The sequence below is a fragment of the Tachyglossus aculeatus genome, chromosome 25, assembly GCF_015852505.1.
Source record: "Tachyglossus aculeatus isolate mTacAcu1 chromosome 25, mTacAcu1.pri, whole genome shotgun sequence".
NCBI lineage: Eukaryota > Metazoa > Chordata > Mammalia > Monotremata > Tachyglossidae > Tachyglossus > Tachyglossus aculeatus.
Window position 1 is genome coordinate 19,084,460 of NC_052090.1, and position 24,593 is coordinate 19,109,052.

The 24,593-nt window shown below is 40.9% G+C and overlaps 1 protein-coding gene across 1 annotated transcript in view; it reads right to left on the minus strand.

The window, feature by feature from the left end:
- CA8 (carbonic anhydrase 8) overlaps window positions 1–24,593 on the minus strand; it is a 76,009-nt gene that overhangs the window by 24,891 nt on the left and 26,525 nt on the right. The window lies entirely within an intron of this gene.

Consider the following 24,593-nt stretch of genomic DNA (forward strand, 5'->3'; position numbering starts at 1 on the left):
CATCATTATGATATTACTTGGCACTTACTATGTTCCAAGCACCATTCTAATCACTGGGATAGATACAAAATAATCAGGTTGGAAACAGTCCCTGTCCCACATGGGGCTCACAGACTAAGTATAGGAGTGAGAACAGGTATTAATCTCCATTTTACAGATGAGGAAAGTGAGGTCCAGAGATGGTAAGTGACTTGCCCATGGTCACACAGCAGGCAAATGGTGGACCTGGAATTAGAACCCAGGTCTCTGACCTCCTGGTCTGGGGTCTTTCCATTTGGCCCCACTGCTTCTCAGCAACAATCCATTCCCTACCGTGTGTACCTTGGAGAAGCAGCATGGCTCAGTGGAAAGAGCCCGGGCTTTGGAGTCGGAGGTCATGGGTTCAAATCCCGGCTCCACCACTTATCAGCTGTGTGACTCTGGGAAAGTCACTTCACTTCTCTGGGCCTCAGTTACTTCATCTGTAAAATGGGGATGAAGACTGTGAGCACCCCCGTGGGACAACCTCATCACCTTGTAACCTCCCCAGCGCTTAGAACAGTGCTTTGCACATAGTAAGCACTTAACAAATACCATTATTATTACTATTATTATTACCTAAAAATAGGTTGCTGCTGTGTTGTGACATTACGAAATGGAATCAGGTTTACAGTCTTTAGATAAGGGAAAGGGATGAAATCTCTCAGGGTTTTGGCCTTGATATTTTTCTTTTTATTTTGGTAAATGTGAAGGGAACACTTGGCTGCTACAAAGGCGGATAATCTAATACCTTCTCTTTTCACTTGAAGTGGCTGGTAGGCAAAGCCTCACTCGATCCATATGGCCTGAAGCCATGGACTTTATTGGGAACATCAGAATGTTGAGTCGGCTTAGTCCAAGTGACCTGGGTTGGAGCTGACAGGAACTGGGGAAACCAGAGACTATCCTCCATTAACCAGCAATCGACTGCTATTGTCTCTGTTGTTGTGTTTAATTTGCTTCTTTTAGATTATGTTCTTTTTTCTCCCCTCCCTCCCCAAATATCTGTCATCCCCCATCCCTCCTTTAGACCATGAACTCCTTATGTACCCATTATCATATCTGAATTGATATCTCTGCACTTCTTCCCCAGCAGTGGGTGCAGCATTTTACACATTGCAAGTGTAATGAAGCACCATGGCTTAGTGGCAATAGCACAGGCTTGGGAGTCAGAGGACCTGTGTTCTAATCCCAGGCTCTGCCACTCATCTGTGTGACCTTGGAAGAGTCATTTAACTTCTCTTTGCCTCAGTTACCTCATCTGTAAAATGGGGATGAAGACGGTGAGCCCCATGTGGGATATGGACTGTATCCAACCTGATGAGCTTGTATCTACCCCAGTGCTTAGCACAGTGCCCGGCACAGAGTAAGTGCTTAAAACATACCATTAAAAAACTGCAAGTGCTTAGTAAAAGTTCTTTCTGATTAAGGCATGGCAACTGGTAGCTCTCTGTGGGAAGTGGAAAGAAAAGTCACTTGAGCTCTGGTTCTGCCACCTACTTGCCAGGTGACCATGAGCCACATCACTGAAATCTCTTTGGACTGCTGCTTCCTCACCTAAAAAATGGAGGTAAGATATGGACACTAAACTATCTAACAGGAATGTTGAGGAAGGAAATGTTCTAATTTCAAATTCCTCTGAAACGGTAATGGACAACTCCTCCGAGAAACTATGTCCCCAACAAGGCTGGCTGTTTCCAGTGTTTCCCCAAGCTGTGAGTGTTTAGTCTGCAGAGATAAAACAGCTGCAATTCAATCAATCAATCAATCGTATTTATTGAGCGCTTACTGTGTGCAGAGCACTGTACTAAGCGCTTGGGAAGTACAAGTTGGCAACATATAGAGACAGTCAATTACACTGTGGTCAAGTCAAACAGTCAGCAATTTGCACAGTTCTTACTAAAGAGGCTAGCACTGGAAACTTTTTATCCAGCTATTTTCACTGCTCTATTTTTAAGGCCAGTTACCCACTTTCATTAAACTACTTAAAATCCTTAGCTCTAGACCTTGTCCTATCAATTCAACTCCCATGATTTGTCAGCAAGTGATATAAAACATTAAAAGGACAAAAATATGATAACAGACAAGTAGTTTGAGCATACTGTTGCTGAATTTGTTCACCGGATTAACTTTTTTTCTTCCAATTTGGACTCAAGAAATATTAAATTAGCCACAAGAGGGAGACTGTGAAGCTCCAGAAACATGATATGAAAATTAATGTCATAAAACAACCAGACGACAGTGTTTTTACCTGCCAGGGCAATGCTTTTCAGAAAACATGAAAACATCACCATATGACCCTTCTATTCACCATCAGAAAAGTTTCATATTGAACCTTTCTTTCTGTGGGTAGATGAGGGAAAGACAGAGACCCATCTGTTAACCATCTTAAAGAAATGAACTGCAAAAATCTCAGCCCAAGGAAGCTTTCAAATGACTGGATAAATGTGCCATTTGCCTTTTACTTACTTCTAAAAGAGAAGTAAGAGACATCACTCTGTGACATACACTTTCTTGCTTTGTGATGATATCAGGGTGGCACACTGCTGGCCAACTGAACACGCTGGAGAAGGTACCAGAAGAGCAGGGAACGCATTTAAATTGAAAACAGTGAGTTGGAAATAACTAAGTACTACCCTGGTGGTCAGGAGTGAACTAAAAGGCTCACTAGAGCTAGGATTCTTGGTTTTATCAAAGCAGGAGTTTTGATTCTGGTGTTGAACACTTTAGTGACTTTTCTTAGGGTAGGAATGTTGGAATATTCCAGAGGCAGAAAACTGATTCTCCCCTCTAGGTCAACAGTTGGACAGAGTAAATAAATGCTTGGTCCTCCTGTTAAAAAGTACTGTGTTGCAAGGGAAACTGTCCTTCCCATACCAGGGTAACCAAGTTCTGCATGTGTTTTACCTAAGGGTCACCTGCCACTATGGGCAAAAGAGAAATCAACCAATGAGTGGTATTTATTGAGCACTTACTGTGCACAGAGCACTGTACAGAGAGCTTGGGAGAGTACAGTATAACAGAGTTGGTAGACATGAAATTTTAATGTACTTAACATGTGTCTTCCTAATTACAAGCCAATAGCAATGGTGTTTACTGAGCATCTCCTGAGAACTAGGCACCGGGACAAGGAACTGCATTTGAACTGATTGAGTTGTATCTCCTCCAGAGGCTAGCATGGTACCTAGTACATAATACCACAATTATTGCTTTTATACTAAGCATCTGGGAGATACACAAGACGTGTTAGAAACACTCCCTGCCTCAAGGAGCTTAAACTGGGAGCTATAAAGATATTGAATATGCCTCTATACACAGGAGTTGAGGATGGACATAAATAAATACATAAGTGCAATAAGAGGTTGAAGGAAAGTTGGCCAAACAATTACCAACACAAATTGGAATTAGTTAGTGTCATTCTGAAGTTGGACTCCCTGAGACAGCCAAAAAGTTCTGGTTAGGTAATAGTACAATGTTTTTTTCCTTCAGTACTACTTTGTTGACGCCTGATTTTTTTTTAATGGTATTTGTTAAGCATTTACTATGTACCAAGCACTGTCCTAAGTGCTGGAGTAGATACAATAATCAGGTTGGACACAGTCCATATCCCACACAGGGCTCACAGTCTTAATCCTCTACTTTACAGATGAAGAAACTGGGGTACAGAAGTTAAGTTACTAGCCAAAGGTTACACAGCAGACAAGTGGTGGAGCAGCACTAGAACCCAGGTCCTTCTGATTCCCAGGCCCGTGTTCTATCCACTAGGCTACATTGATTCCTTATACACATGACCTCTCCCACTGATGGTAGCTACTTACTCTCAGTAATAGGTAAACTGTTGCAGTATTTAATAATAGTATCTCATAAACATAACATCTCAATTTTTTTGCTACAAAAAAAGTACCCAGAAAGACTCTGGGATACATCTGCCTGGTCTCTTTCTCTTACCCTTATTTACATTCAATCAATTAATCAGTCATATTTATTAGCTGCCTGCATGCAATGCACTATACTGAGAGTTTGAGAAAGTACTATGAAGTCAGAACACACGATCCTGAGCTTTGAGGAGCTTAAAACTAGTGTGGACGGGGAAGGAGAGACAGACAAAATAAAAATAATTTACAAAGAAGAAGAAGGAAAGTGGGTGGCATAATAAAGTGTGTACAAAAGTGCTCTGGGAAGTTGTGAATACATAAATGTGTGGTTGGCACAAAGTGCTGGGGTGATATTTGGAGGGATAAAACCGGGAGAGCAGGGGAATTAGACAACCCTGAATATATGCTCATGCTTTCTAAAATAACCGAAAGCAATCAATGTAACATTCTTGACCAGCAATAACCATTACATATTTTAAAACCTCTACAATTGTTCGTGATTACACAATCAGATCATATGGTATTACAGTTTCTATATATACAAATCTTTCAGCCAAAATCTTCTGGGGCCATGGTAATGCTGTCGATATCAAGTACTGAGATATTGCATGTCTGATGATAAAGATATTTATTAGCGCCTGAAGGACATTAATCCTAATGTGCTTAACCCTGAACTATGGACACATCTTGAATGTTATGAAACTGAGAATGCTGCACCACTGACCTTACAATCATTTATTTTCTCAATGAAAAAATTAGCGAGGGCTTCCTGGCAGCTTAATAGTCAGTTATCTTAAAGGTGAATGGGATGTCTTATTAAAAACATAAATAGTATCATAGTAGTGTAGCACTGAAGACTGAATGGGAAAATGTTCTGAAATGGACCAGAAAAAGAGGTCTCATCATTCAAGACAATGTTCTAAATAATATGGGACTCTCATAAAGCTTTTGCTTTTCAATCAATCACATTTTATTTTATTTTATTTTATTTTATTTTATTTTTTATTTTATTTTATTTTGTTAGTATGTTTGGCTTTGTCCTCTGTCTCCCCCTTTTAGACTGTAAGCCCAATGTTGGGTAGGGACTGTCTCTATATGCTGCCAATTTGTACTTCCCAAGCACTTAGTACAGTGTTCTGCACATAGTAAGCACTCAATAAATATGATTGATTGATTGATTTATTGGGTGTTTACTGGGTGCAGAGCACTGTACTAAGCGCTTTTCAGGTCACTTGGCTCAGAGAAACCACATGGTCTAGTGGATAGAGCATGGGGCTGGAAGTCATTCATTCATTCTTATTGACTGCTTACTATGTATAAAGCACTGTACTAAGCACTTGGGAGAGTACAATACAACAATAAACGGGCACATTCCCTGTCCACAATGAGAAGATGTAGGTTTTAGCTCCAGCTCTACCACTTGTCTGCTGTGTGATCTTGGGCAAGTCGCTTAACTTCTCTGTGCCTCACTCACCTCATCCATAAACTGGGGATTAAGACAGTGAGCCCCATGTGGGACATGGACTATTTCCAACTTAATTAATTTGTATGTATTCCAGCACTTTGTACAGTGCCTGGCACATAGTAAACACTTAAGCAAATGCCATTAAAAAAAGATCTATTCTCATTAAGTGTAAAGGAAGAACCAGAGATATTCAGATTTATGTGGAGGAGCATCACAGGAATTTCAGATATTACCGAGAATGTGCTCATTACAGCCAAGTATCACCACTTAAAAGGCAAATTTTCCTCAGGGCTGTCACTAGTTCCTCCTCTCCCGCTTATACTAAAATGGTGTAGCTTTTGGGACCAATGGCTGTGTCTTATTCTCACCATGAATCTATTTTCCCAGTGCTTGGAACAGTGCTTGCACACAGTAGAAGAACCACATTTACTAAGGGTTTGAGAGAGTACAATGGAGTTAGAACACACAATCCTGGGGTTTGAGGAGCTTAAAATCTAGTGTGGGTGGGAAAGGACATAGCAGACAAATCATTTATACGACGATAATGACTACTACTGAGGAATTTGTCTTATGCTGTCAAGTCGTCTTCGACCCATAGCGATACCATGGACATATCTCTCCCAGAACGCCCCACCTCCAACCGCGGTTGTTCTGGTAGCGGATCCAAAGAGTTTTCTTCGTAAAAATATGGAAGTGGTTTACCATTGCCTCCTTCCAAGCAGTAAACTTGAGTCTCTGCCCTCAATTTTCTCCCATGCCACTGCTGCCCAACACAGCCTTCCATTCACTAGCCACTACACAAGCTAGGAATGGATATGTCTCTGCACGACCCTCCCTCAAGTTGACTGTCTGCATGTTACTTCGAACAAGTCATTTCACTTCCCCGTGTCTCAACTTCTTGACCTCTAAAAGAAAAATGGTGTAATGGTAAACTTTGCCAAATGGCTGTCAACACAAGATGATAGCTGGCACAGGATATTCTTTGCTGCCCAACTGCCCTGTGGAAGAGGAGCCAGTTTTTGAGATTTGGCCGGGGGCAGTGAGAAGCAGCTGAGAAAACTCTGGGTGACAGCTTTGGCAATCTATCACTAAACAGTTCTGGCTGCCTTTCCCTCCTTAGCCAACAGGGCCAGGACAGCTGAGGCATTAATAGACACCTAAACAATAGCAACATCTTTATTTCGGAAATTATGGACCTTTAAGGTCATGCTCACTGACTGGGACTGAGATCTTTTTGCCTGACTTTCTAAAAGATCAATCAGTCAGACAATCGATGGTATTTATTGAGTGCTTATTGTTTGCAGAACACAACACTGTGGGCAGGGAATGTGTCTGTTCATTGTTATTGTACTCTCCCAATCACTTAATACAGTGCTCTGCACACAGTAAGTGGTCAATAAATACGACTGAATGAACACTGTACCAAGTGCTTGAGAGAGAGTACAATACAACAGAATTAGCAGCCACATTCCCTGCCCATAATGAGTTCACACTCTAGAAGATGTCCCTTAACTTCAGAGACTGTGCTTGAACTTCAAAGTGCATTTCAATCAATCAATGGTATTTATTGAGCACTTATTATGGGCAGAGCATACAATTACCCTCCCCACCTTCAAAGCCATATTGAAGGCACATCTCTGAGAGGCCTTCCTTGACTAAACCCTCTTTTCCTCTTTTCCCATTCCCTTCTGCGTTACCCTGACTTGCTCCCTTTATTCACTGTCCCTCCAGCCCCACAGCACTTATGTACATATCCATAATTTATTTATATTAATGTCTATCTCCCCCTCTAGACTGCAAGCTCATTGTGGGCAGAGAATGTGCCTGTTATAGTGCTGTGTTGTACTCTCTCAAGCACGCAGTAGAGTGCTCTGGACTCGGTAAGCGCTCAATAAACACGATTGATTGACTGATTGATTGCTGAGCACTTGATAGAGCAAACAGAGACAGTCCATGTGATTCCTGCCCTCAAAGAACCTACCATCCAGCAGAGGAGAAAGACATTAAAATAAATTACAGTAGGGAGAAGCAATAGAGTATAAAGATGTGTATATAAGTGCACTGGACAGTGGGTAAGTGCCTGTGTGCTTAGATGACACAGAGGGGCTGAATTGCAGTAGGGAGAAAATAGTGTGGAGAATTAAGATCTTAATCAGGGGAGGAGAGCAGTGGTCTGCCAGATGTGCTGAGGGAGAAAGCTCCCTGCATAAGAGAGGATGTGAGCAAGAGGTCAGAGGCGAGAGTGATGAAAACAAGGCACTGTGAGTACACTGCCTTGAGAAGAGCCAAGTGTACGAGCAGGGGTTTAATGGGAGGGGAGCGAGGATAAGTGGGGATGAGGAGGAGAATTGACTTGAGTGACCCATGTCACAGGAGTCACTGTGCAGGTGACAGAACTACATGTCCCAGCAGCCCAAATATGTGATCCACCTGGACCATACCCACCTCCAATCCTCACTCTCACCCCCTAAAAGTGAAGTCAGACCTGTTAGGAACCAGGCCAGTGATAGACTGCCTTGTCTCAGAATGGGCTGGGATGGGCTGGGCAGGAGATTGCCCAATATCTACTGTTGTTGATACTTGTTGATGAAAATGACAGTGACTGCATTTCACATCTTTTTTGGGGTTTTTTTTAATGGTATTTGTTAAGCCTTTACTATGTTACAGGCATTGCACTAAGTGCTGGGGTGCATCTTCTAGACTGTTAGCCCACCTTCTAGACTGTGAGCCCACTGTTGGGTAGGGACCGTCTCTATATGTTGCCAACTTGTAGTTCCCAAGCGCTTAGTACAGTGCTCTGCACACAGTAAGTGCTCAATAAATACGAATGAATGAATGAATATGAGCTAGTCAAGTTAGACACAGTCCGTGTCCTACAAGGGACTCACAATCTTAATCTCCATTTTGCAGATGAGATAACTGAGGCACAAAGAAGTTAAGTGACTTGCCAGGATTAGAACCAGGTCCTTCTGACTCCCAGCCCCCTGCTCCATCCACTAGGCTGTGCTACTTTTTAACATATCCCCAATCCCCAAGTTGCCTGAAAGAATGAGTTTTTGCTTCTAAATGCTTTGGTTATTGCCGAAGCAATGATTCGGGTACTGGGGAAAATATTGGTGATGTATTTTTAAAAGCCTGAGATGTCACTTCTCACCATAAACACCTGAAAAAAAAATGTTCAGACTACAGAATAACATCCTTACTATTTTCACATTTATGAGGATACTCAACTTCTAGACTGTGCTTAGTACAGTGCTCTGCACACAGTAAGAGCTCAATAAATACGATTGAATGAATGAATGAAAATAAACTTTAGATGTATTAATAGTCTAATTACTAGTAATTTGCATTTTCTGATCAAACATAAGTTTCTCAAAAGCCCTCAAATGAGGCCTAAATATTTCTGCTAAAGTATCATTTCTGATGAAATACTACTTTATATACTTACAACCTTTCCATGGCAGAAAAAAACGACTTGTCTTTATAGTACATAACAGAAGGTGATTTTCCCTTTTTTGAATTGTGACTATCTATGGCAAAAATCAGAGTCTCCTTAAAGTTGGAATTACACTGTTAAAACACCATGAATTATGTCGTCTTTAGATGAACCATGCATTCATTCAATCGTATTTATTGAGCGCTTACTGTGTGCAGAGCACTGTACTAAGCGCTTGAGAAGTACAAGTTGGCTACATATAGAGATGGTCCCTACCCAACAGCAGGCTCACAGTCTAAAAGGGGGAGACAGACACAAAACAAAACATATTAATAAAATAAAATAAATAGAATAGTAAATATGTACAAGAGAATAGTAAATATGTACAAAATATGTACCATCTACAAAAAATTACTGGAAACAAAATATACCCTATCTTTAAGATGTTGTGAAATAAAAGAGTGTTGCCAAATAAAATCAGAATTTCAACAGCAACCTTGACACAACATAGTGTCCCGTTGTCCATATATTACTTGGTGAAACTGAAAAGTCATTCTTATCAAAGAGACAAAACAAAAGAGAAAAATATACACTGTGTCTTCCCACTAAGTCCTTCCTTATTTACAGAAGTTTGATGATTTACTTTAAAATCTTAATACACAAACACCATCTAGATTCAAGCTCCTTGTGGGTGGGGATCATATCTATCAACTGTATTGTATTCTATGAAGCACTTAGTCCAGTGCTCAGTATGCAGTAATAGCTCAATAAATATCAGTGATTGATTGATTGATTGACTGAATACCCTTGACTCCTCTGCAAAACATGTCATTTGAAAGATTGCACAAGGGATCATTATTTGAAAACCCAAGGTATTTCTGACACTTGCTAAACTGGGTTCTAATCCCGGCTCCACCGCTTGTCTGCTGTGTCACCTTCGGCAAGTCACTTCTCTGTGCCTCAGTTACCTCATCTGTAAAATGGGGATTAAGACTGCTCCATGTGGGTCTTGCACTGGGTCCAACCTGATTAGCTTGCATCTACCCCAGTGTTCATTTCAGTGTCTGGCATAGTAAGCACTTAAGCAATTAAGCCTCCAGTGATGAACAGGAGCCTGATTTTCATCATCATCCTCTGCTACTCCGTGGAGGTGAAATGAAAGCTTTTCCGGTTGTGGTCTAAAACCACAGTCACAGTTGCAGAATAATATAGAGGCAGAATAAAATTCTTTAACCCTAAATATCCAGAAAAGCAAGCCAGAAAGCTAGGGATTAACTAAATCATGTCTAAAAAAGGTAAAGCATAAGGCTGTTCCTGCTTAAGTCATTTACCTACTCAGCAATAAGGGGCAGATCAGCAACTTCTTGAGACCCTTTCTAGCTTTCTGATTTTTATGGTTAATCCCAGCCGTACAGAGTAAAAGTCTTTTGCAGTTCTTTTCCTGCTTTAACTTTAGTGGAACGTTGGATGTTCACTGGTGAGTTCATCCCAATCAATCAGTCAATGGTATTTATTGAGCACTTACTGTGTGTAAAACGCTGGACTAAGCATTTGCAAGAGTACAATACCAGAGGCTAACAAAATCCCAGCCCTCAAGGATATTAGGGTCTAGTGGAGGATCTTAAATCCATTCATCAAACAGTTAAGAAGGAATTTATGACCACCATCATGGAGAAACTCATAACAGCAATAACATGTTACCTGGCTATGAAAAACAGGATCATCTTCATCAGTGGTGTTCCAATATTGGGGGTATTGGAAAAATATCAATTCATGACATGGATGAAATAAAAAGGTATATTGAAAAGAAGAGGGAGAATTAAAGAGGGGAGAGAAAAGGTGTAGGAGAGAAAAGGAGAGGGAAAAGGTATCAGAGGGGAAAAAGAATGAGAAGATGGAAGTGATGAGAATCTGGAGGCTGCACAAAAATAATATAAAATTTGGCAAATGGTATAAATTTATATCAACCAGTCCACAAACACTCTGCTTTGGAAAACCTCCACAAAGAAGGAATGAAATTAGTAATTGGGAACTTTGCTGGGACAAAAAAGAGCACCATACTAGTAAATTAAATTCAAAGCTGAGTAGCAAAAGCAATACATATTGGACTGGTCTGAACAATTCTAACAGAGTTTGTGCACCACAGTGGATTCAAAATTAGCTGAAATCTCTCCAGGATAAAGATCAAGCCATTATTACATGCCCACAATGAAGACATCTATTCATTGAGCAGTGATAACGAAAAACTAGGTTTTAATGGAAGAGAATAAAGAATATAGATTTACTTTCATGTTAAATTGAAGCTTTGGTCCTCTCTTGTTCTGGGTTGAGAACATATGGTATTTACTTTTGATCCCTTCTCAAAGATTATCAAAAGTACAAAAGGTCTAGAGAAGAGCAATGAAACTGATTACAGGAATGGTAGAAAGGATGAAAAGGCAAGGAATGATTTAAAAGGTTCTGTAAAATTAGAAGTTTTCAAAAAAAAACTTTAACATTTACAAAGAGGTCTACAATGAATGTCTGAGGTAAGAAATGGCTACTTTCCCCCCCCCCCCCACTCTTAGCAACGTGCAAACAAAAATGCACCAAATTTAATTAAAGTTAAAAAGACAGGAGAATACAGGAAATGTCTTTTAAGAAGCGTGACCTTAATTTTGCAATTTTTTTTTTCTGATTTCAAAGGATTGTTTACAAAGTCACGAGATTTAGATATTATCTGGAGGATCATGACCCTTAACTTCAGAAGTACTATATAGAACATTGTCAATCATTGGTATTTTTTCAGTGCCCACTGTGTGCAGGGCACCATACTAAGCACTTGGGAGAGTACAATAGGGGGAGAGTGGGTGGAGGCGGCCAGAAGAGGGGAGATGACTCCATAAGCTATAGGCCCAGTGGCCGCCATGGTCACATGTCTTGCAGCCCTTGGCTCCTCAGGATGGGGTGGAAACATGGGGCTCAGAGCTGTCTGCACAGGGCAGAAAGGGCTGGCTGGGGGACAGCCTCTAGACTATAAGTTTCTTATGGGCAGGGGATGTGCCTAACAACTCTGTGTCATGTTCTCTCCCACGCACGTAGTACAGTGTTCTGTACACAGTAAGTGTCCACTGACTGATAAGCATCAGAAGCCCAACCCTGCCTCTTCCGCTACCTCATCCCCTGTTCGAATCCCAGGCCCAACTAGAACAGAAGCAGCTCAGAGAAGCAGCATGAATTCAGATAACCTAGGAGGAGTTCACCAGATAGCAGGATCGCCTTCCACAAAGGTGCACTTCCTTCAATGAACTGTGCCTTGCTGTCTGTGACGACTTTTCTGATGGTGTAGGTCAAGCACTTATTATGAGCCAGGCACTGTACTAAACGCTGGGGTAGATACAACCTAATCAGGATGGATACAGTCCCTGTCCTAACCCTCACTTTACAGATGTGGAAACTGAGGCACAGAAAAGTTAAATGACTAGCCCAAGGTCATGCAGCAGACAGGTGGAGGAGCTGGGATTAGAACCCAGGCCCTTCTGACTTCCAGGCTCTATTCACTAGGCCATACTGCTGCTCAGCTTATTTTGTTTGGAAGCTCAAAGACAACAGAGAACTGAACCCTACTGCAAAAACAGGATTAGACGCCTGTCACCATCTAGCCTCTATACTCTATATAGAGTCACCATTGCCAACACATACAAAGTATCTCCTTCTTTAAACCAAGTCTGCCTTCCTAGGGCAAAATAGATAAGGGAGATGGAAGAAAGCCAAAAATAATGATAATGCTAAGTTTGACATTAGATTGGAAACTCCTTGAGGGCAGAGAATGTGTGTTGCTTCTGTTGAATTCACCCAAGTGTTAGTACAGTGCTTTGCATTCATAGGCCTTCAAATAATACTACAGATAATTATGATGGTGTCTGAATTATCACTAATTCTGGATTAATGGGGTTCAAATTAATGAGATTTTACTATATAAAGAACTCATGCAATATGTTCATTAGCAGAATAGATCTTATAGTCATCTTTTTCTCATTACTAGACCTGTTTCTCTCCATTAACTATGAATTTCCGGCAATGGATTATTACTCAAGTGAATGCTTTCACAAGGTCCAAAAATGGATCTGTTATTTATGAGCAGAAGAAAACATATTCAAATACCATGACTAAAAATCATACACTTGGGACATAAAATAATCACAGATTATAATCAGGAAATAATTTTTCCCTGTGGTGCACTATTTCACAATTGGGTTCTTTGTGGAGAAATGCATATTGCTTTTGCACAGTTCAGACTTAGACGACACTTTAAAATCCTTCCAGAAACTCCTAGTTCAATGTGACAAACTAAAAAAGAGGTCAGTGCCAAAAACATATTTGTGTGCTTTGTGATTGAGTAGCATAATTTTTGTTTCTTGCCTCAGTAATAAACATTCATCATGACTTGGAAATAGAAGTGCCAATCACTCAGGTTAAGAAAGTATGTTTTAGTATTACAGTCAGAAATGTAACATACCCTGCACCTCAACAAACCAAGTCTGAAGGGACCAGCTCATCAGTCTTGTGGCCAGATTGATGGTGGGTAAGCATAATAACAATAATGATAAATAATTATTTCACATGTTAAGGACTTACTGTGTGTCAAGTGTCAGTTTTAAGCTCATGACTTAAGCTCCTGTATATATGTATATATGTTTGTACATATTTATTACTCTATTTATTTATTTATTTATTTTACTTGTACATATCTATTTATTTTACTTTGTTAGTATGTTTGATTTTGTTCTCTGTCTCCCCCTTTTAGACTGTGAGCCCACTGTTGGGTAGGGACTGTCTCTATATGTTGTCAACTTGTACTTCCCAAGTGCTTAGAACAGTGCTCTGCACACAGTAAGCACTCAATAAATACAATTAATTGATTGATTGAAGTGCTGTTCTAAGCACTGCGGTAGATACAAGTTAATCAGGTTAGACAAAGTCTCTGTCACATATGCGGCTCACAATTTAAGCAGGAGTAGGACTGCATCCCCATTTTGCAGATGGGGAAACTGAAGTACAGAAAAGTTAAATGACTTGCCCACGATCACACAAGTAGGTATGAGGCAGAGTCAGGATTAGAACCCAGATCCTCTGACTCTAAGGCCTGGGCTCTTTCCACTATGCCTTGCTGCTTCTGGTAGTAAGGCCCATTCCCAATCCCAGAACCTGGCAGAGGAGGGAAGAGGGGCCACAGCCCAACCAGACCAGAGTGGGGAATTAGAGGAGTCAAGAAGCACCTCGGCCCACCTAGAAACCAAAAGAGGGATTGGGAGACAATCTTCATGTCCTCACTTAAGACTCCAGCCCCAGTTCCAAGGCGGGGATTTGGAGAGGGCAGCCTAAAGGACCTGGGGAAGATGGCTGGATGCCAGGGAAACCGTCTTCATGAAATGAAAGTGGGAGAAGACTGGCAGGGGAAGGAGAGCCAGAAGAAGAGCGCCGAGTGGGCAAAGGGCACCCACTCAGAGCTGGAGGAAGGCAAAAAAAGGAGGAAAGGAAGGGGAGTAGCATTTTCTGCTTTCCTTCTGCTTCCTTCTACAGACAATCATATATATATATATATATATATATATATATATATATATATATATATATATATATATATATATATCCTGATTAGCTTGTTTCTACCCCAGTGCTTAGTACAAGTGCCTGGCAAATAGTAAGTGCATAACAAATACCATAAAAAAATTTAAAAAGTTGGGGGAGGGGAGAGAGAGAGAAAAAGAGAGAGAAAATATATGTGTGTATTACACACATATATTATCTCTCTTTCTCTCTCTCTCTCCCCTCCCCCAACTTTTTAAAGAGAGAGAAAATATATGTGTGTAATATATATACACACATACATTTTCTCTCTTTCTCTTTCTCTCTCTCTCTCTCCCCTCCCCCAACTTTTTAAATTTTTTATGGTATTTGTTATGCACTTACTATTTGCCAGGCACTTGTACTAAGCACTGGGGTAGAAACAAGCTAATCAGGGTAGACACACAGCTCATGTCCCAGTGGGGCTCACAGCTTCAATCCCTATTTTACAGATGAGGTAACTGAAGCATAGAGAAGTTAAGTGACTTGCCCAGGGTCACCCAGCAGAGAGACGGCGGAGCCAGGATTAGAACCCAGGTCCTCTGACTCTCAGGCCAGTGCTTTTTCCACTATGCCACGCTGCTTCTCAATGAGGAAGAGTGGATCGTTTCCAGGATGACTGGATTGTGAAATTTTCCACCAAAGAGAGATCTGTGGCTTCCTCCCACCAATACCTTACTGTAACTAAATACTACGACACCATCTTTGGGGAAAATATATTGTATCCTACAGGGACCCGTAAGCTCCAAGTAGGAGGTTACACTATATCCAAGCTCATTTTCTAAAAAGCTCATTAAAGATGGCTTATCCTATACCTTCCAACTGATGGATGTAAAGTAAAATTAGGTCAAATTAAGGAGAGTGTTTCTTTAGAGGCACTATTAGTTAAATTATTAAAATATGAATTTTTGAGCTTTTCGTAAACTTAGCTACTTTGTGTACCTCTATTGAGTTATTCAATATCTGAAAAATTGAAGAACTATTTTTCCAGGCTTTGGGCAATCAATTTCTCAGTACATGTGGTCAAGGGAATGTCAGGTTAATCTGGCGGGTACAGTTAACCAGAGCAAGAAATCAATGCAAGCACTTGCCCCACCGGTAAATACAGAATGTCACTAGGATAGCAGCCTCTAGCTTGCTCTGCATTTCATGCCAAATCAACCTAAAAGGGAATAAAATAATCCTGACTGCAAAGAGATTGTGAGCCCGTTGTTGGGTAGGGACCGTCTCTATATGCTGCCAACTTGTACTTCCCAAGCACTTAGTACAGTGCTCTGCACACAGTAAGCGCTCAATACGATTGAATGAATGAAAAAGATTGTAGGACCAATCGATCAATCATATTTATTGAGCACTTATTGTGTAAAGAGCACTGTACTCAGCACTACTTGGGAGACCACAATATAAGAGTTGGTAAACACATTCCCTACCCATAATGAGCTCACAGTCTAGAGCAGAAGACAGATATTAATATAAATTAAATTACAGATGTGAACATAAGTGCTATGGGGCTGTCAGGTTGGGGGGTGGAGCTGAATAAAGGGTGCAAGTCCAAGTGCAGGGATGATGGAGAAAGGAGTGGGAGAAGAGGAAATGAAAGCTTAGTTGAGCAAGGCCTTTTAGAAGAAATGCACCTTTAACAGAGAGTGAACGTCTGTTGGAAGTGAAGAGGGAGGCAGCATGGCTCAGTGGAAAGAGCGCGGGCTTTAGAGTCAGAGGTCATGGGTTCAAATCCAGGCTCTGCCATTTGTCAGCTGTGTGACTTTGGGCAAGTCACTCAACTTCTCTGGGCCTCAGTTCCCTCATCTGTAAAATGGGAATGAAGACTGTGAGCGCCCCTGTGGGACAACCGGATCACTTTGTAACCTCCCCAGCGCTTAGAACATTGCTTTGCACATAGTAAGCGCTTAATAAATGCCATTATTATTATTATTCCAGGCCAAAGGCAGGACATGCGTGAGGGGTCGGCGGCAAGATAGATGAGACTGAGGAACAGTAAGTAGGTTGGCATTAGAGGAGTGAAGTATGCAGGCTGGAATGTAGCAGGAAATCAGGAAGGAAAGGTGTGAGGGGTAAGGTGACCAGGTGCTTTAAAGCCTATACTAAAAAGTTTCTGTTTGATGCAGAGGTGGATGGGAACCACTGGAGGTTCTTGAGGAGTGGGGAAACGTGGACTGAATGGTTTTGTAGAAAAATGATCCGGGCAGCTGAGTGAAGAATGGAGCAGAATGGAGAGCAACAGGAAGCAAAGAGGCTGGTGCATAATCAAGGTGGGCTAGGAGAATTGCTTGGATTAACATGGTAGCAGTTTGAATGGAGAAGAATGGGTGGATTTTAGTGACAGAATTTGGTGACAGACTGAATATGTGCATTGAATGAGAGAGATGAGTCGGGGCAAGGGCCAAGGTTACGGGCTTGTGAGGCACAGAGGAGGATGGTGCTGTCTACAGTGATGGGAAAGTCAGGAGGAGGAGGGGGTTTGGGAGGGAACATAATAATAATAATGGTATTTGTTAAGCACTTACTATGTGCGAAGCACTGTTCTAAGTGCTGGGGCAGGATACAAGGTAATTAGGTTGTCCCACGTGAGGCTCACAGTCTTAATCCCCATTTTACAGATGAGGGAACTGAGGCACAGAGAAGTTAAGTGACTTGCCCAAAGTCACACAGCTGACAAGCAGCGGACCTCTGACTCCCAATCCCGTGCTCTTTCCACTGAGCCACGCTGCTTCTCATGAGGAGTTCTATAGGACTTTACTAACTGTCGCCCCAGGGATAATGATATTACCACAAGAAGAGACTTAAGTAAGCATGGCCCTGAAATTTAATTCTGCTTCAGGTGGAAAAAACAAAAGCAGCCTAGAGTTTTTGTTAGCGTGACAAAATGGGGCACGCCGGCAGAAGGAAGGACGCATATTCTGGATAAGTAATATAGAACCTTCTGTGCGGTAATACCCTGGAGAGAGGGGGCGGGGTCTAAAGGAGAGAAAGAAAGGACCATGGGAAGAGAGTGTTGAGAGGTTGACAGTATGAGACTAGACATCAGAGAGGAGTACAGAAGTCAAATAAAAGGAACCAACATGATCTTCGATGTCCCATAAATTCTTTGTAGGTTCACCTGAATAATAAATGAGTTCCAGCAACCACTTAAAATCCCTTATATCCACTCCAACTCACCAATAAATAGGCATTGTGGAGGTGTGACCATAATACTCTCCCCACTAATGGAGGGAAAAATCCATTGTCCAGATTTCCAACTTCTTTTCACACTGGACATGCACGTTTAAATTTCTTATTCCTTCCACCGCCCTTATTCTCTGACAAACTTACAAAAATGCAAATGTAAATGATAATTATCTTGTATTTTCCTAGTGCTTGGCACAGTGCTGCACTTATGTACATATCTGTAATTTACTTATTTATATTAATGTCTGTCTCCCCCTCTAGACTATAAGCTCATTGTGAGCAGGGAATGTGTCTGTTTATTGTTAGTATGCTTAGTACAGTGCTCTGCACATAGTAAGCACTCAATAAATACTACTGGGTGAATAAAATACAACTATTATTATTATTATGAAAAACAGCAAAATGTGCTCTTTAAACAAATTTGTTGGGGAGGGAAAGGGACTAAAGGATATTTGAATCCTTTCCTCAACACTCCTAAAGTTTGGGAAAACATTTATCCATATCTCATCTATTTATGTCTGAGATAGGGTGAAAGTTAGTTTTCAGTTTATATATAGTGCTTTTCTCACTTCCATGTACAGTACTTGGCCTAGTAGAAAAATCACAGGCCTGGGAATTAGAGAACCTGGATTCTAATCTCAGCTCTGCCACTTGTCTGTCTTGTGACCTTGGGCACTTAACTTCTTTGTGCCTCAAGTGCCTATCTGTAAAATGGGGATTAAGACTGTTAGTCCCATGTGGAACTGTGTCCAATCTGATTTTCTTGTATCTACCCTAGCAATTAGTACAGTGCCTGGCACATGGTAAGCGCTTAACAAATACCAGTAAAAAAAATTATTCTCGAAATACCACTTTCCACTCAGATCAACCTCAACATAATAAATGCTTCACCTACAAATTAAAGGCTGTAAAGTGGGCTAAGGGGAGGAATGTGGGGAGGGGAGTGGAGAATGAAGGGAAGGAGTGAGGAAAGGAAGAAGAGGTGGAAAATTGGAAAATTGCCTGCTTTGCTACAATACCATCAGCCTAAAGGCATCATCAGTTAAGTGAAGCAATGACTAATTGCAACCATTAGGATCTAACAATCAATTTAGTATACTTACATTCACCTAAAAAATGGAATCTGCTCTAGTTGAAAGTCAGGGAGAAGGGAGAGTCACCGACACTTTCATTTTTTATCCAGACTTTTGCTTCTACCCTGTCAAGTTCTTGCAGACATTTTTGTTTGTGCCAAAGAGAAAATATATTTCAGCAAGTGGCACTAGAGAAATTCAAGGATATATGTGTCTTACCAGTTTACAACCTTTCTCTCGTGCTGTGCTTTCCCAGCGAGTGTTTTATTATTTACTTGGATTTTTAAAAACTGCAAAATTCTGAAAAAAAAACTATGGACACCTTATTGAACAGTTTTACAGACTATAATTGTATAGGTCTAAAAAACTGTAAGGAAAGGCACTTCAAGAAGAACTGGAGAAAAACAAAGAGTGGGGGGGGAAGAAAAGGGAGTGACAAGAGAGGAGAGATGGAAAAATCCACAGAGAAATGACTGGGAAGCAGGAGCAAGGAGAAACAGTCCTGCAATAAAAATTCCACTGGGAAGCCTTAAAGGAATAGCTCTTGCTAGGTCTAGGAAACAGACAGCAAACAGATGCACTCTTCTGTGAAGTTCAATAAAGAAGACTCATCGGACAAAAGGAGGGAATGTGAATTTCAAACAGGAAAGCTTTTCCTAGAGAACTACAGGAAACCTCACCTCAAAGTGACTGGGGAAACCATTAGCGTTTCAGTTGTGATGAGGGTGATTTGATAAAGAGGTCATTGCAACTGTTCTTTAATTGTTTAAATTACAGGGGTGAAGCACTTCTTCCTCCTCCTTACCAGGCCAGGGTAGATTTCCAAGTCTCATGTCAGGAGATGGAAATGGTTGGAGGGGGAGGATGGGGATGAGGAGAAGAAAAAAAAAATCAGAGCTTCTATAAGACCTTTCACAATTTAAACCCTCAGTTTAAGGCCCAATTTAACACCTGGAATTGCTTTCAAATGCAAATGGATGGTCTAGAAAGGCCTACAAATCTTTCCTGAAGCCAGTGTCCTCAAAGGAATCACTTGCTGCATTCTGCACTAGCTAATTTTCAGGCGAGTTCTAATGAGGTGGTTTTCTAGGGTATCCCCAAGTAGAGCATTTTGCTGTGATCTAATTAAAAGTTATTAAACCATGGATTAATGAGACCTGCATCTAAAAGGAAAGGTGGCAGCCTCCAAGACAAAAATAGATGGCTTCTGACCCATAGCTTTCACATTTGATTTGAAAAGTCATTGGGAGTCGAGGAATAATGCTAGGTTATGAATACCAATGACATATGCAAACTTGTCCCCGCAAACGGGGAGCAGAGATTATCCTCTCCATATTTTCCAAATGCTCACTGGAGTCTCTCAATTTAACCTGTAAATATATACCCCTAGCTCAGTAAGAATATTTAACCCTTAACCCTCAGTAACCTACCTAGTCAGAAAATAATTTGAATCATGTAAAGCACAAATCTTAATAATACTCTAAAGTACTGCCAAACCTGATTATGGCATTCTTCCTTAGTTCCCCTAGGCTGTAAACTTGTTTTCATAAGGGAACATGTCTGCCATTTCTGTTATGTTGTACTCTCCCAGGCACTTAGTACAGTGTTCTTCATGAGTAAGCACTCAATAAATACCACTGATTGTCTGATTCATCAGATTGTAAGCACCTTGAGGGCATGGATTATGCCTTTAATTTGTACATATTTTCTCTCAACGTGGTTCTACAGTATTTTGTCTTCAGTAAATGCTGTTATACTATCACCCATTGGTCTGTCTCTTTGAATTCACGATGAGAGGCAGAGTAAGAGCACCTTCTGCTAGAGCAGCAACATTTTTAAAGTGCAAAAAAATTCTTGAAAAGGTGACCTGGAGCCAAGTCCCAGTTTAACCAATTACCAGTTTAACCAATTTAACATCACCAAGCACAAAACTGAACAGAATTTTCTCAAGGGAGTGGCCCCATTAGGCTTAATCGTGCCAAACAATACTTTTTGATGAGTTCTACAAATAGTGAGAATTGGAGTGAAATGAGTCTCACCAGCATTTACGCTTCCTTCAAACTCACTTCACCTCTTAATTTAACATCACACTGAGCACTCCAAAATTCACCAAGTACAAAACTGAACAGAATTTTCTCAAGGGAGTGGCCCCATTAGGCTTAATCGTGCCAAACAATACTTTTTGTTGAGTTCTACAAATAGTGAGAATTGGAGTGAAATGAGTCTCACCAGCATTTAAGCTTCCTTCAAACTCACTTCACCTCTTTTCACTCCTTCCCCATTCTTTTAGGACAGGCCACCACTCTCCCCAACTTCAAAGCCTTGTTACAATCATATCTCCAAGAGGCCTTCCCCAACTAAGCCCTCATTTCCCCTATTCCCTCTCCCTTCTGCATCACCTAAGCACTTAGATCTGCACCCTTTAAGCACTTGAAATTTATACCACCCTCAGCCCCATAGCACTTATGTCCAAATCCATAATTTATTTTGATGTCTGTCTCCCCCTCTAGAATGTACGCTCTTTGTGGGCGATGAATGCACCTACCAACTCTGCTGTTCTGTATTCTCCCAAGCACTTGGTACCATGTTCTGCACAAGCTACTACAAAACAATACAAATATATAAAAATCTGGGACATTTGTTCTCTAGAAAAGGGTGGATAATGGGTATTTATGAAAATGAGAGCAAAATGTTTCCATTCCTCTAGAAATCTCACTTCAAGAACATGTTTTAGTGCTTCACGCACAGCATCTGGGGTCTGGATTTCTGAGCACGACACAGGCTACTAAATAAATCAGATTTTTGCTATGGCTGTGTCACTGAATTTTCCCTTCAGAGATACGGTGGCTTGGGGAATCATGCCATGGTACCATTCAATTTTGTTAATAAGTATATGTTTCCAAAAGACAAATTTTCTGCCCACTCTCTAAAGCTACTTGACAACTCTAGCCCCATCACTCTGAGCCCATTGTTGCGTAGCAACCATCTCTATATGCTTCCAATTTGTACTTTCCAAGCGCTCAGTCCAGAACTCTGCACACACTAAGCTCTCAATAAATACGATTAAACGACTGAATGATCCTTCTACAAAGCAGAGTAATAATAATAATAATGGCATTTATTAAGCACTTACTATGTGCAAAGCACTGTTCTAAGCGCTGGAGGAAGAATAAAAGATGACTTACAAGGATTTCAAAGAGACTAGATGAAGACTCTCCAGAATCAGAATGGTCAGACTTGGTTCCTTAGGCACTGCTTTTCAACTGCAATTCTTGTCCCACTGATGGTCCACGTGTCAAATCACCCTCCTTTCTCTCATCTGAAAAGTCCTCTGATTTGAAGAGGGGAGTGGAATGGAGGAGGATAAGAAAGTTCAGTAAGTAGTTCAGAACACCACCCTGATTTAACAGGGTTAAATGGGCCCATGCTGCAAATGAAAAAAAAAAAAAGGCCCTGCGTTCTCTCCCCTTTCAGACGGGCCCTGCCCTGAGTAAGGTATGTCCAAAAACTGTCTTCTGAATGTGTTTCTTTCCCCACAAAAAAGGCACAGCAAAAGGCGTTACTGGATATCTAAAGGAAAAAACCCTTTCTCTACCACTTCCCAGATATTATCAGAGTGCTACGTTTTGCAGACGACTTCCAGTTGACCAGTGAAGGTTGGAGAGGCAAGGCCAAACCCAGCCTTCTTGGTGGACTCTTTCCAGTCAGATTGGGGCGGTTGCTTCATAGGTACATAACTCCTTTCCCTCCATGATCCAGAGAAGTGAGTATTCCCAGGATTCCTACAAGGTAAGGGAATGTTCTTGCAAAATTTCAAAAGACAAAAAACTCATGCTCTAGCATTCACCAGTTCAGATGCTAAACACATGAACAAAAGCAGGTTCTTTGATGATGGAGTATGCCAAGCCCAAAAAGGCTCAAGTTATAGGAAGAATGTTCCCTAATTCCCTCAATATTTTCTAGTCATGTATTGAAACCCCGTGCTACGGCAGATCCAGCACTTAGTACAGTGCTTGGCACATGGTAAGCACTTAACAATTACCACAATTATTATTAAGCTAGTTTACCTCTTGAAGGTGAAGGTCTATACTCTCTTCTTTTTTTCTGTGCCTAGACTGCCAACCTGAATTTTCATTAGTAAGTATGCAAACCGACCCAACAGTACCAGATAGGTGAAAGTAACATCAGAGGTGGCTGTTCTGATTCCTTTTGAGATGGCTCATTATGGGCAAGGAAGGTGTCTGCTAACTCTGCTGTACTGTACTTTCCCAAGCACTTAGTAGAGTGCCCTGTGCCTAGTAGGTGCTCAACAAATATAACTGATAGATGGCGGGTGCTAGTGCCTTCTGGAAAGTGGTTAGGACAAACAGGAATCTCTTTTAGGCTCCCTTTGGAGGCAAGTGACAGAATAATACTCTCAGCTTTCTCACCTACAATAAGTCACTCCAGTCTAAACCTGGTAAGATATAATAATAATTGTGGCATATGCTATGCACTTACAATTGTGCCAAGCACTATACTAAGTGCTAGGGTAGATACAAGAGAAGCAGCATGGCTTGTTGGAAAGAGCACAGGCTTTGGAGTCAGAGGTCATGGGTTCAAACCCCGGCTCTGCCAATTGTCAGCTGTGTGACTATGGGCAAGTCACTTAACTTCTCTGTGCCTCAGTTACCTATCTGTAAAATGCGGATTAAGACTGTGAGCCCCCCGTGGGACAACCTGATCACCTTGCAACCTCCCCAGCACTTAGAACCATGCTTTGCACATAGCAAGCACTTAATAAATGCCATTATTATGATTATTATTATAATACAAAATAATCAAGTCCTACATGGGGCTCACGGTTCAAGTAGGAGGGAAAACAAGTACTGAATCCCCATTCAGCAGATGAGGGAACTGAAAAACAGGGAAGTTAAGTGACTCGCCCAAGGTCACACCACAGGTAAGTGGCAGAGAAGGAATTAGAACCCAGGTTCTCTGACTCCCAATCCCATGCTCCTTCCACTAGGCAGTGTTGCTTCTACTATCATACACTTCCACAACCCCTGAATTAACACTTGTTTTTTTCTTCACATAGTGTTCACCTAGCACTGCTGACCTGCAGAAGTTAGAGTCACTATAAAGTGGTTCCTGTTTGCTCTGTTCTCTTGCAATTAAACAAAAATCCACTGTTACTTGAATTGCCAGCGCTCATCCCTTGAATTACCTCTAGTCTTTTCTTCACATAATGTCCACCTAGCACTAGAGAGGCCTGAACTAGTTAATGAATCGCTAAAAGGTGGTTCTTGTTTGCTCTGTCCTCTTGCATTAAAAAAAACAGTAACAATCCATTGTCACTGACTTAAATCCTCAGGTCTCACAGCCAAGGTTTGCATTACAGTCTTTATTTTCTGTGTTGACTATTTTATAGGTGGCCAACTAGAGAATTCTATCCATCTTTCAATAAAAGAGTAATGACAACTATCATTTCTTTATACCATTTAATTTTAAATAGATAATTATATCCTTTAAGCATCTTGGAGAATAATTTGAATGAAATTAATTGTAGTACATTGTACTGAAACAGGTTTTGTTCAATATTATTATTAATCACATTATTTTCTGAGGAGTTCAAAACACTTCCCAAATGATCTCCTCAGTTACTCCAGCACTTCGCTTCAGTACTTAGCACTGAAGTTGCTAAGGGCAGGTATTATTTATCTCTAACTTACATTTAAAAGAAAGTGAATCTTCAAAAAGTAACCCAATGTTGAGCTGATTACAATGTAGGGTGCTTTTCCAATCCTCACCTATCAGACTATGCCACCCATTTAGAAAGGCACAAAACCAAAAAAATTAAGCCTCATACTTGATCTGTTTCAGTGCTCTATTAAGCGCTCAATAAATACGATTGAATGAATGAATGAATGAATTACATATCCAGCTGGCTTTCA